This window comes from Passer domesticus, chromosome 3, assembly GCF_036417665.1.
Source record: "Passer domesticus isolate bPasDom1 chromosome 3, bPasDom1.hap1, whole genome shotgun sequence".
Taxonomy (NCBI): domain Eukaryota; kingdom Metazoa; phylum Chordata; class Aves; order Passeriformes; family Passeridae; genus Passer; species Passer domesticus.
Window position 1 is genome coordinate 52,969,523 of NC_087476.1, and position 10,169 is coordinate 52,979,691.

General features: G+C 44.9%; 1 long non-coding RNA gene across 1 annotated transcript; it reads right to left on the reverse strand.

Annotated features, from left to right (window-relative positions):
- Positions 1-1,264: 1,264 nt before the first annotated feature.
- LOC135296597 (uncharacterized) lies at positions 1,265-7,374 on the reverse strand. The gene is made up of 3 exons (XR_010358659.1): positions 6,555-7,374; positions 5,789-5,845; positions 1,265-4,267 (listed from the first exon to the last, which is right to left on the reverse strand). It is a non-coding gene; the product is annotated as an uncharacterized LOC135296597 (long non-coding RNA).
- Between the last annotated feature and the right edge of the window lie 2,795 nt (positions 7,375-10,169).

Consider the following 10,169-nt stretch of genomic DNA (forward strand, 5'->3'; position numbering starts at 1 on the left):
GTCACAGTGCAAAACTGGACCTCTGGTCTGGGAGACAGATAAATTCTGGATTTAGAAGGACTTGTCCTGAGCCACAGGAATAAAAGCTTGTTTACAGTGCACATGGTAAGATTTACTGAGCATTGTCACTATTAATAGCATGAACCTATGTAAGATTTTACTCCTTTCTAGATGACAGTTCCCTGGCCCAGGCTGAGAGTCCTGGACTGTCATCAAGGACTCTGTTATGGATAACATCTTAACAGCATTGCTTCAGATGATTTCTGATTACAGCTCTCTCTTTGCTCCTTCCCAGTTTTCTCTTCCCAAGTCTGCTCATTTCCACTCTGCTTTCCCCTGTTCTTCTGGCTGTTCAGCTGCCAAATTTCTAGTCTGAGTGTGTTCTGCCCTGTAAGGTAAGCACTGCACCCAGGGCCAGCCATGAAATCCCAAATAAAAGGAAATGTTGGGTTCCCACTTGAGTGGCACCACCAGCATCCCCAAGGGGAAAGGGAGCCACTGCCCCTCCAGGGCAAGAAGTGAAAGTCTGGCCCTGTATTTGTGTACCAGAGCTGCAGGGTCCTGGCTACTGTCACTGAGTGTTGAACCAACCTGGGGAGCTCTACAATATACATTGGTGGACGGTCTGCTTCAGAAATTGTGTTAGATTTAAGGCGTAAAAATTCCTTCAATACTGGAATTCCAGCAGTCAGCAGATTTCATATGCTAATAATATTTGTGACAACAGGGAACCTATGTGGGGATTAAAATGAGGCTGGAGGTAGAATTAACCCAAATTCCTGGCCTTTGTCAGTTACAAATAATGCTGCACTATTGAAGTTTTCATGTTAAGGATTTTAAGAATCACAGCACTATAGCCAAAGGTGATGGGAGCAACCTTGCATTGCCCTACAAATTCAGCTGACTAAACTAGGAGGTCATGCTGCATAATTAGATTTAATCTTTTCACAGAGTGGTGTGTAAAGTGCATTAGGAGAAATGGTTTTATTTCAGATGCCATCTAAAGCAACTGATTTTGATAATTGGACAAGTGCTGAGCCAAAGGCCTGAATTTTTGGTTTATCAGCAGTTTTTTGCTATTTCATATGCAAATTTGATAATATAATGAGTGTTGAGACCTAGTTTGTCCTGGAGCATATGTGCAGAGCTGGCTGACCCCAAGCATACAGGATACGTGCCTCCAAAGGCATCAGGGGCACGCTTCATTTACTTTACATAAATCTCAGTCTTTAGCGACTTGAGAGAGAACACTCAAATACTTAAATGAACATTATTCTTGAACATGAAGTTTTAATAGTGCACCTTTTAAGTTTGTCATCAACCTGTATAAATTTATAGCAGATGAGAGTGCGTGCACAATGTGTTAACTGCTTTGAAGTGAAAGCCTGTTCCATGGCTGAGGAATCCACCCTCAGTTCACTAGATCCCAAAGAAATCAACTCCCCAGCTAGGACTTGTTGGGAGAAACTATTGATGAGCAGGATGGATAAAAGTATTCCTACTGCAACTATCTGTAAGCACTTTAGGAGCAACAGCTTCAGCTTCCATTATAATTTTGTTTTTAACTTTCTGTCAGTATAATGAGGAAAGAAAAGTCTGTTTTTAACTTCAGCATTAATTTTTTAGGCTAGATGTTAGTTGCGTGTCAAAACCGAAATCTTTGTTGGTGGAAGTGACATATTCACTGGACGCATTTGAAAGCCTTAGAATTCAAAACAATACCAAAATAGTTTAACTATGTATGAAGTCAAATATACTTTCAATAGCATGGAATGTGTAATAGAGCCACTTCTGGTTTGATTTCAAAACAGCCAGCTTTTGTTTTCTGTCTGAAACACACCGTTGTAGTTGGGTGACTTCCTCACAGGGTAGGATGGAAAGGAGCCATGGAAGCATAAAAACCCTCTTGCAGCCTCCTGTGAAACAGCCAATAAAGGAAATCCAAGCATGGATGATCTTAGGTGCTTCTGCTGTCTGTGGTGGGACACCTGTGGGGCCAGCCGGGACCAGGAGCAGGGATGCGTCCCTGGAAGTGCCTGTCTCTGAGTCACTGCAGCAGCTGAGCTGGGGCTAAATTGGAAACAGAAATACACTGTCATGTCACCCGGATGCTCCGACTCCAGCCAAATGGTAGATGGAAAAAAATGCTACCAGATGTTCTTATGTTATTAATATTGTTATTATTGTTATTATAAATAATATTACATATTGGCTGGCGTTCAGTCCTAGCCCATCTGGAGCGCACATGCTTGGGAGGAGAGCCCCAGAAGCCTGTGGGTCCCCCAGTTCCCTGCACACCTGTAAAAGAGGCTGGGCAGGCCTCCCTCCCTGTGCTGGAGGATGGAGGATGGAGGGGCTGCTGTGTGACAGGGTGCTCCCTGTCCTGCTCCCTGCCCTGCTCCCTCTCTCTGCTAGCTCTGCTGTCATTCCAGCTGTGCTGCCTCAGCCAGGCCTTTGTTCCACTTCCCTCTTTCCATCAGGGTGGGATTCTTTCCCCCACAGCTCTGTTTTGGGAGCTCTGTATGCATATGCAACCTGGGTTTATGTGAATGAAGTCAAGCTCTGCTGATGTTCCTCTCACCGGACATGTTGCAGTAGAAGTGCCAGCCTGATATTCCCATGGTCTGAAGCACCTCTGGCCAAGGAGGCTAAGGTGCCATTTCAGTGAAAAGTTCTCTGGCTAAATCTTCCTATCTAATGTTAGGGTAGAAGCTCTTTAAAAATGTTTCACTGCTCCCACTCCATGTTAACAAAAAAAAGGACTGGCTCGGTAGGTGAATATGGAGAGTATGGCATCACTCCAGCATGGGTTTCACATAAACTTTGGCATATTCTCTGTCTCAAGGGTGCAGCAGCTACCAAGCAGTGTAAAACGTAAATGCCAAACTATTAGTGGAGTGAAAATTATCCCATTATACCCATTTAGGCCATCTGTCTAGGAATACAGGAATGAGAAAAAAATTACTGGATGAGGTGATGACAGTGGCTCATTAAAAAATAATAAAATGCTAGGATATTAGTAAGTGTGGCATACTGGTGTTTGTATATATCTAAGCTGAGGAAATATAGATCCAGTATAAATAGAGGGAACTTTATAAATGGACTTTTGTGCAGTAAGACAGTGTATTTTTAATTATTACATTTTGGTGACACACAGAATTGGTAAAGCACTTCCCAGGGACACATAGAAGATGGCTGTCACTAGATGTTTGCAGCCACCAGAAAGTGAAGTACAATCCTCTGAAGGTCACGTTTGCCTGAGAGGGCTGTACACACAGAACGTGTTCCCACATGCAGTTCTGTGCCCAGGCAGCTGAGGGCCCAGTGTGGCTCTCAGTCCCCTACCATGGGTTACAATTCCCAGCTAGGGGAGCACAGACCCCCCCTGTGGTCCTTGTACTCTTGGCTAGAAACAGGAGGAATGCAGATTTTGGCAAAGGACAATGCCGACAGTGGCTGGACAGTCTCTTCCCAAAGGCAAACCTGGACCAGAGACAGCCTGGCCAAAACAGCCAGCTGTGTTCTTGGTGAAATCTCATCTGTTTGCACACAGGAACCAGCTACAACCAGCACAAAACCAGTCGTCACATCTGGCTTCAGTTGGTTTGGGTCTGTATTGAAGCAATTCCTTCCTCCAGTAATGATCATCAGTCTTTATCTCACTTAGAGCAAGGCTCATCCTATGCAGTGAGATGTCCACACAATCACATTTTCTGGAGGGCGTCTCCTTTTCTGTCTGAAAGGTTTGTCCAGACAGAACAGAAGAGTTTTATGACACTGGCCAGGGGTTTTCTGTCCATGACTACATGGAGATATTTGGACTTCTGAAAATGCAAAAACTGTAGGGAAAGAGCTGGGGCAGCATGCACAACCTCTCCATGCACACCATGAACTTCCCAAGCAGGTCATGCAGGTGCTGCCAGCCAGAAGCCCTCCTGGGAGCAGCGGAGGTCCTCGCAGGTCTGTGGTTGCAGACTAGACCTTCATTCCTCTACAGACTAGCTTGATATTTCTTCTTTCCTCCCACACCCCTCCTTTTCCTTTTGCACCCCTGGGGAACAGAATCAACCAAGAATATATTGGTGGAAGTGGCTTTTTCAGACACTTCACATTCCCCCAGCACGCCGCTGGAAAACAAAACCGGGACTAGTCTGAATCCATAACGAAACAGCAGGAAACCTTTTCTCTATGAAATCAACAAGGCATTGCCACTGATGTGAATAAGTCACAGACTTTGCGCTCGACACCTGAGAGACATCCACTCATCCTATGGAAAAGAGAGAAGCAATTAGTCTAAATTGTGGGCACATGAAAAGATAAGGGTGTTTTTCACCTTTTTCTTTCCCCACTATTTTAGAACCCAGGAGTTTTTTGCCCTAAGTGGAAAGGATAATTTCTGTGTTCAGCCTTGGTTTGTTTTTTTTATTTTTTTTAGACACTTATAAATCTTACTAATTAGCTGTAGAAATCATAAAAGCTCAGCATAATGTTTTAATCATAAGCTCCTCAGGACACTGATGTTCATGTTGTTCCCTGGATCCTCATTTCCATGTACAAATTACTGTGCCTATAACACTTTGGCAGCTCATCTCTCATGCCAAGGATATTTTCAATAGAATTATTATTTCAGTAACTAAGCCACAAGCTTACACCTGCAAAAAATAAAAATAAGAGAATAGCAACATGCAGTGGAAGGTCCCCCTCCTTGTACTGGTAGGAATATTAAAGCTTCTTCAAAGTAATTAAACACAGGTTTCAAGTGTAAAGCCTGGCTGACAGATCAGTGAAACAATTTTCTCGTTTCCAAGAAGCTAAAGAAAATTCCCCAGTCAGCAGCTGAGGAGGATAGGAATCCATAAGCAGCACACTTAGATACCAGTGCTAAAACTCTGGGAATTTCTGAGGCAATACAACAAGTCCAAGGCATCGTGGACCCAGCTGTGAAATCAAACCTTGCTTGAATTCTTATCCCAATCACCATAAACGAGGTCAGCATCTGCTAAGACACTGGATAATAATAGCTTGCTTAATTATACATTTTGCCTGTAATTTATTCCAGATCAACTTTCCTAGTGGCAAAGAAGGAGGGTATTTTCCAGTTCTTTTATGTTCCTGTGATTAGTGAATAATGCCCTTGGTGTATGTGCATGCATCTAATTTTCACTTTTTACTTTAATGCAATTTAACATCATCAAAATAAATATTGTTCTTCACTTCTCCAAATTTTGTTTCAGTGCTTGTAAAGTAAATATTTTGCTTAAGAATGTGAAAAGCCTGTGCCTGCTTACTGAAGTTCTCTCTGAGGGGGAAAAGGAGCCAATCCCTCTATCTCAGCAGCTCAGGATCACCCAACAGACGATGGTGCTTCTTTCAAGGTGGACAAGATGTTCCTAACCTGTGGCAGAGAACCAGGGTGGATGTTCAGGGATACCTGCTTTAGCCACTCTATCAAATTTGCCTTAGATTCAGCCCAAATAGTAAAGGATAAAGGGATTAATGGGATAAAAGCTTTTGTTGTTGTTGTTGTTGTTGTTGTTGTTGTTGTTGTTGTTGTTCCTTTACATGAATTGTCAAGCTACACTCATCTTTGAACCACAAGACATCAGTCACATTCCTTTACTGTCTTCATGCTGACAATGTCAGTCAAATTTCTGAGCAGCTCAGAGCTCCTGTGCTGGGCATGGCTGCAGAAAACTGAGCTGAGCCAAACTTGACCTTTGGAATCCCCCCACCTCTGCAGTGGCATGGCTGAGGTGTCACAGGCCTATGGTGGTGATTTCTCATATACCTAAGACTGTTTGCTTGCAGTGAACATCACGGTTGAGAAGAATATCTTGGTTTGCAGCTGCAATGGAAATATGGAAATAATGGGAATATGGAAAGCACAGAGGACGTGGTCTGCTCTTAGTGTGCAACTCTGGCCAATGCTGGGGGAGGCTTAGGAGAGTCATGAGAAGCTCTGTGACTGCTTCCTTGGTCAAACAAAAACACCCCTCAAGATAGATGAGTTACATTTGCTAAAAAATTGGATGAAAAAGTCACTGACCATGAGTTTCTGGTTAAGTCTTATTTTCTGAGCTATTTTCAAGCAAAAGCGAAAATTGAAAATTGGCAAACCTACAAGATCAATAGGGTTTACTTAAATGACTCACCAATTAGCATGTCTGTGGCTTTTAGTAACATTTGTATTCTTGCCAATCACACTAGTTTAAACTTTCCCTCATATATAAATTACACACCCAGATTCATGACTCCTCTCCTCTCCTCTCCTCTCCTCTCCTCTCCTCTCCTCTCCTCTCCTCTCCTCTCCTCTCCTCTCCTCTCCTCTCCTCTCCTCTCCTCTCCTCTCCTCTCCTCTCCTCTCCTCTCCTCTCCTCTCCTCTCCTCTCCTCTCCTCTCCTCTCCTCTCCTCTCCTCTCCTCTCCTCTCCTCTCCTCTCCTCTCCTCTCCTCTCCTCTCCTCTCCTCTCCTCTCCTCTCCTCTCCTCTCCTCTCCTCTCCTCTCCTCTCCTCTCCTCTCCTCTCCCACTTTTTTCTCATCTTTTCTTTCCTTACTTTTTTTCTTCTCCCCTCATCTCCTCTTGTCTCCTCTCCGTTGAATTTTCTATCTGATATCTCTCCACTGAATTTTTTTATCCAATATCTCCAGGGAAGACATGCAGGTGAGAAGTGTGTTTTGGGGACAGATGCCCTGCAGCACTGGTTGCATGAGGACTGAAACAGAGATCGGGGAGAAATCACCAATCTCTGTATGAGCTGTGTAACCAATATTTCTTATTTCAAGTTCAGTGGTCTTCAGGGAGTAAAGGGCCTTAACAAATGCATTTTTTAAGGGATCAAGTGAGAGTGTGGTCAACCCTGCTCTTCTGTCTCTGAGTCTGGCTGGCAGAGCAGGCCTGTTCCTGTTATGGAGCTAGCCCTAGCTATTGTCATCCGTGCCTTATCGCCCTGTGGCTCCCAGGAGGCCGGGGAGGAATTTGTGCTCCTAGGAGGCCGGGGAGGAATTTGTGCTCCCAGGAGGCCGGGGAGGAAAAGGTGTGGGGAGGAAAAGGCACGGAGGGCAGCTGGCCTGGGTGCTGTGCTGGGCCCGCAGACTGGCCGTGCGCAGATTAACTTGCACAGAGTCTCAGATCGAGTACAAATTCCCAGCCTGAGCTGAAACATCTGCAAATAGCTCGGAGCTTGCGTGCCCGAGAGAGGCCTGTCCCCGTTCCCGACTCCTTGTGCCTTCCGATTGACTTCGCTACCCGGGAGAGCGCGCTGCGGGCGCGGGCTCCCCGGGAAGCTCCCGCTGCTTTCACGCCGACACAGGAGGCACGCAGCCGCCTTCCTCTGCTTTTGTGCGGGGCTGCGGCCGCCCAAGGCGGTGTCCGTGCTCCGGGCCCGTGTGGCTCGGCAGTGCGGGGTGCCCCGGCCTCCCTCACATGGCGCTGGCCCCGGCTGCTCCTTGGGGCCGGGAACCCGACCCGGTGCCTGAGCCCCGCTCGGCCTGGAACACGCCAGACTTGTTGACCTTGCAGGCACGCTGCGAAGCACATTATTCCTCACAGGCTTTTGCAGAGGTTATGGGCCTGGGGAACATGTGGTTAAAAGGGAACTAGGCCATGTAACTACATAGGTTTATTTTTTTCTTTTCCTCTCCTGGTGCAGCACGTTATTTTATTTGCTGCAAAATTGCCTTTGGCAATTAGATGGACACTTTTCTGCGTGTGAGAAATCTAAAGAAATTAAAAGTCTTTGAGGGGCTGAAACACCGTCTTGTGTTTAGCTAAGATGAAGCTTAACAACAGCCCGGCCTGAGATGAGTTTATCCACAGGCACATAAAGCTCCGGGGTGGTCTTAGTGGGTCTGCTGAATCCGCCCTTCATCTGCAGTGCTCCAGCCGTGTTTCCTGCCGTGAGTTTGCACAGGTGTCTGCATAACTTGGCTCCCAGTGCACTTATTTCTTGCGATGAGACACCAGACTGAAAAAAATCACATTACACCAGCTTAGCCTGAGATCAGTTTGCTGGACTGACAGTCAGGGGAAAACCTTTGGTGAACTGTGCACATCTGACACGAGAGTGGGGAGATTGTCAGGCTCCGGACCCCTCAGGACCATTTTTAGAGATGTGCTTTCCAGGCCCGGCCTGCCCTGAGCATGACATAAGGGAGCCCACACAGTGAGTCAGTGTTGGAACCGAATTCCTGGCGCTCAGTCCTCTGCTCACTCTGCTAAACCACACTGAGATTAAACCAACAGAGGCAAAGAGGGAGCCTGGATATAAGGGAATTTAGCAGGGAACCTGCCTTGACTTATTAATGGAAACTTTTGAAAACAGGCAGCAGCAGTAATTTTATTATATTTTTTTCCCATGCTGAAACAATTTGTGTGCAGTAGAGTCATTCCCTGGAAAAACATTTCTTTAATTTATCTTCTTTAATTATCACTCATCTTTAGCAGCATCTGGTTCTGATATTTTATTAGAAAGTTTGCATGTTTAAACCAGGCCTGGGTGGTATTTAATTTTTTCTTGTTTCCATTTTCTACTGTGCTGGTACTTCCCGTGGTGGGAAGAGATTGGCTTTGCTTTATTTCACAAGGTATAATAAATCATATGGCCATTCTATTTAACATCATTATTACCATGTAAGCATGCTCAGAGACATATCCTGCAGATTATGTGGTGTATTTACTTGAGGTTAGAACGCCAAGCATTACAAACAGCAGACTGGGTTCCTGTTGTGAAGAGATGCATGCTGCTTATGGCAAGATGTACTTTCTACCCAAGATCTTAGCGTTTGACTGGTGGTGCTGAACAGCTTATGATGTCCAAAACAAAGACTGATTTTTGAGAGGACTCCTTAAAATTGGGACCCTGTAATATTTCTCAAGTTGTGCTTCCAAAGCATGAGGTACTTGACATCCAGCTCCCTGCTGAGATTTTAAGCTGTAGTTTCTATGAGGGATTGTGGACAGAAGAAGATTGATGCTCTTGTGGGCCAGTTATTCCTTTGTTAGTAGTGCTTTTTGAGACTAGGTCCCTGCTAAGGGCCAAGGTGCTGATCAGGCTATCTAAGATTCACAAACCTTTTGCTTCTGCTTCTGATTCTTTCCTTGGTTAAATGTCATTTTATAGTCATATATGACCTTCTCTAAAGTAACTCACCAGTGTTGCTGTTGGATTGGTGAGAAATCATCTATCAGACAAAGATTAATTCACCTGTTTAATTCACAGAAGATACCTGTTTTTCTGAACAGGAGAAAAATGTCTTTAAGAGAATTGCAGATAGAAGCTATCACCACTTTATATCAGAAAGGATTAAAAGGAGATCATGATATCAGATTTAAAGGAGAATTTTAGACAGAAATAAAGAAGAGCAAATGTCAGTTGAAGGTTTTCAGCACCTACCTTTTATATTGCATTTTCCTTCCTGTGACATCTGCTTGCTTAACATGTGGTGTATACTTAGTTTGTGGTCTGCCTGTTTTCCCTGTCATGTAGTGTTTTCTTCTGGTTAGACAGAATTATGGTCTGTGTGGTAAGGGGAAATTAAATATGACCTAGCAGTCATTTGTCCTCTTATACACAAGCCAGTGGGTCTTTGCTGTTGTCCAGCAAGGGCTCTATCCTCTCTTACTGGTGCACAACTATAATGCCCACAGGAGCCTTGATGAAATTTCATCTAAACTAGCAGTTTGGTTTTGGAAGAGAAGAAGTGCTGGTCTTGATGCTGTGCAGATATGGCTCACATGATCATGAGCAGGGCATGCATTAGTACTCCTTGGTACTGCCCTGGAACTGGAATTCAGGAGCTGAGCAGACCTGGCACACGCTCTATTGCATTGTAATGCAAAATCACTAATATGCTGATATGTATAGTATCAATTTAGGTGACTTAAACAAGCCTAGTTTACATATTTGCAGTAGAGCAGAGGATACTAAGCCCTGGCAAAGTGCCATTTTCAGCACCAACAGGCAGTGCTTTCTCCAGGTAAGAGCTTGCCTCATTGTGCCTGTTCAACCCTCGGACAGCAGGACTGGCAGCACTTCTGCCCTTCTGGTATCTGATGGGTCACAAAGCCCACAAAAGTAAAGGACAGGTTGGCTCAGACCCAGGCACTGTCTGATGCTCTCATTGGCATGAGACATAGGGTGGAGACAAGTGCCAGTGTCTGAACTGTGGGG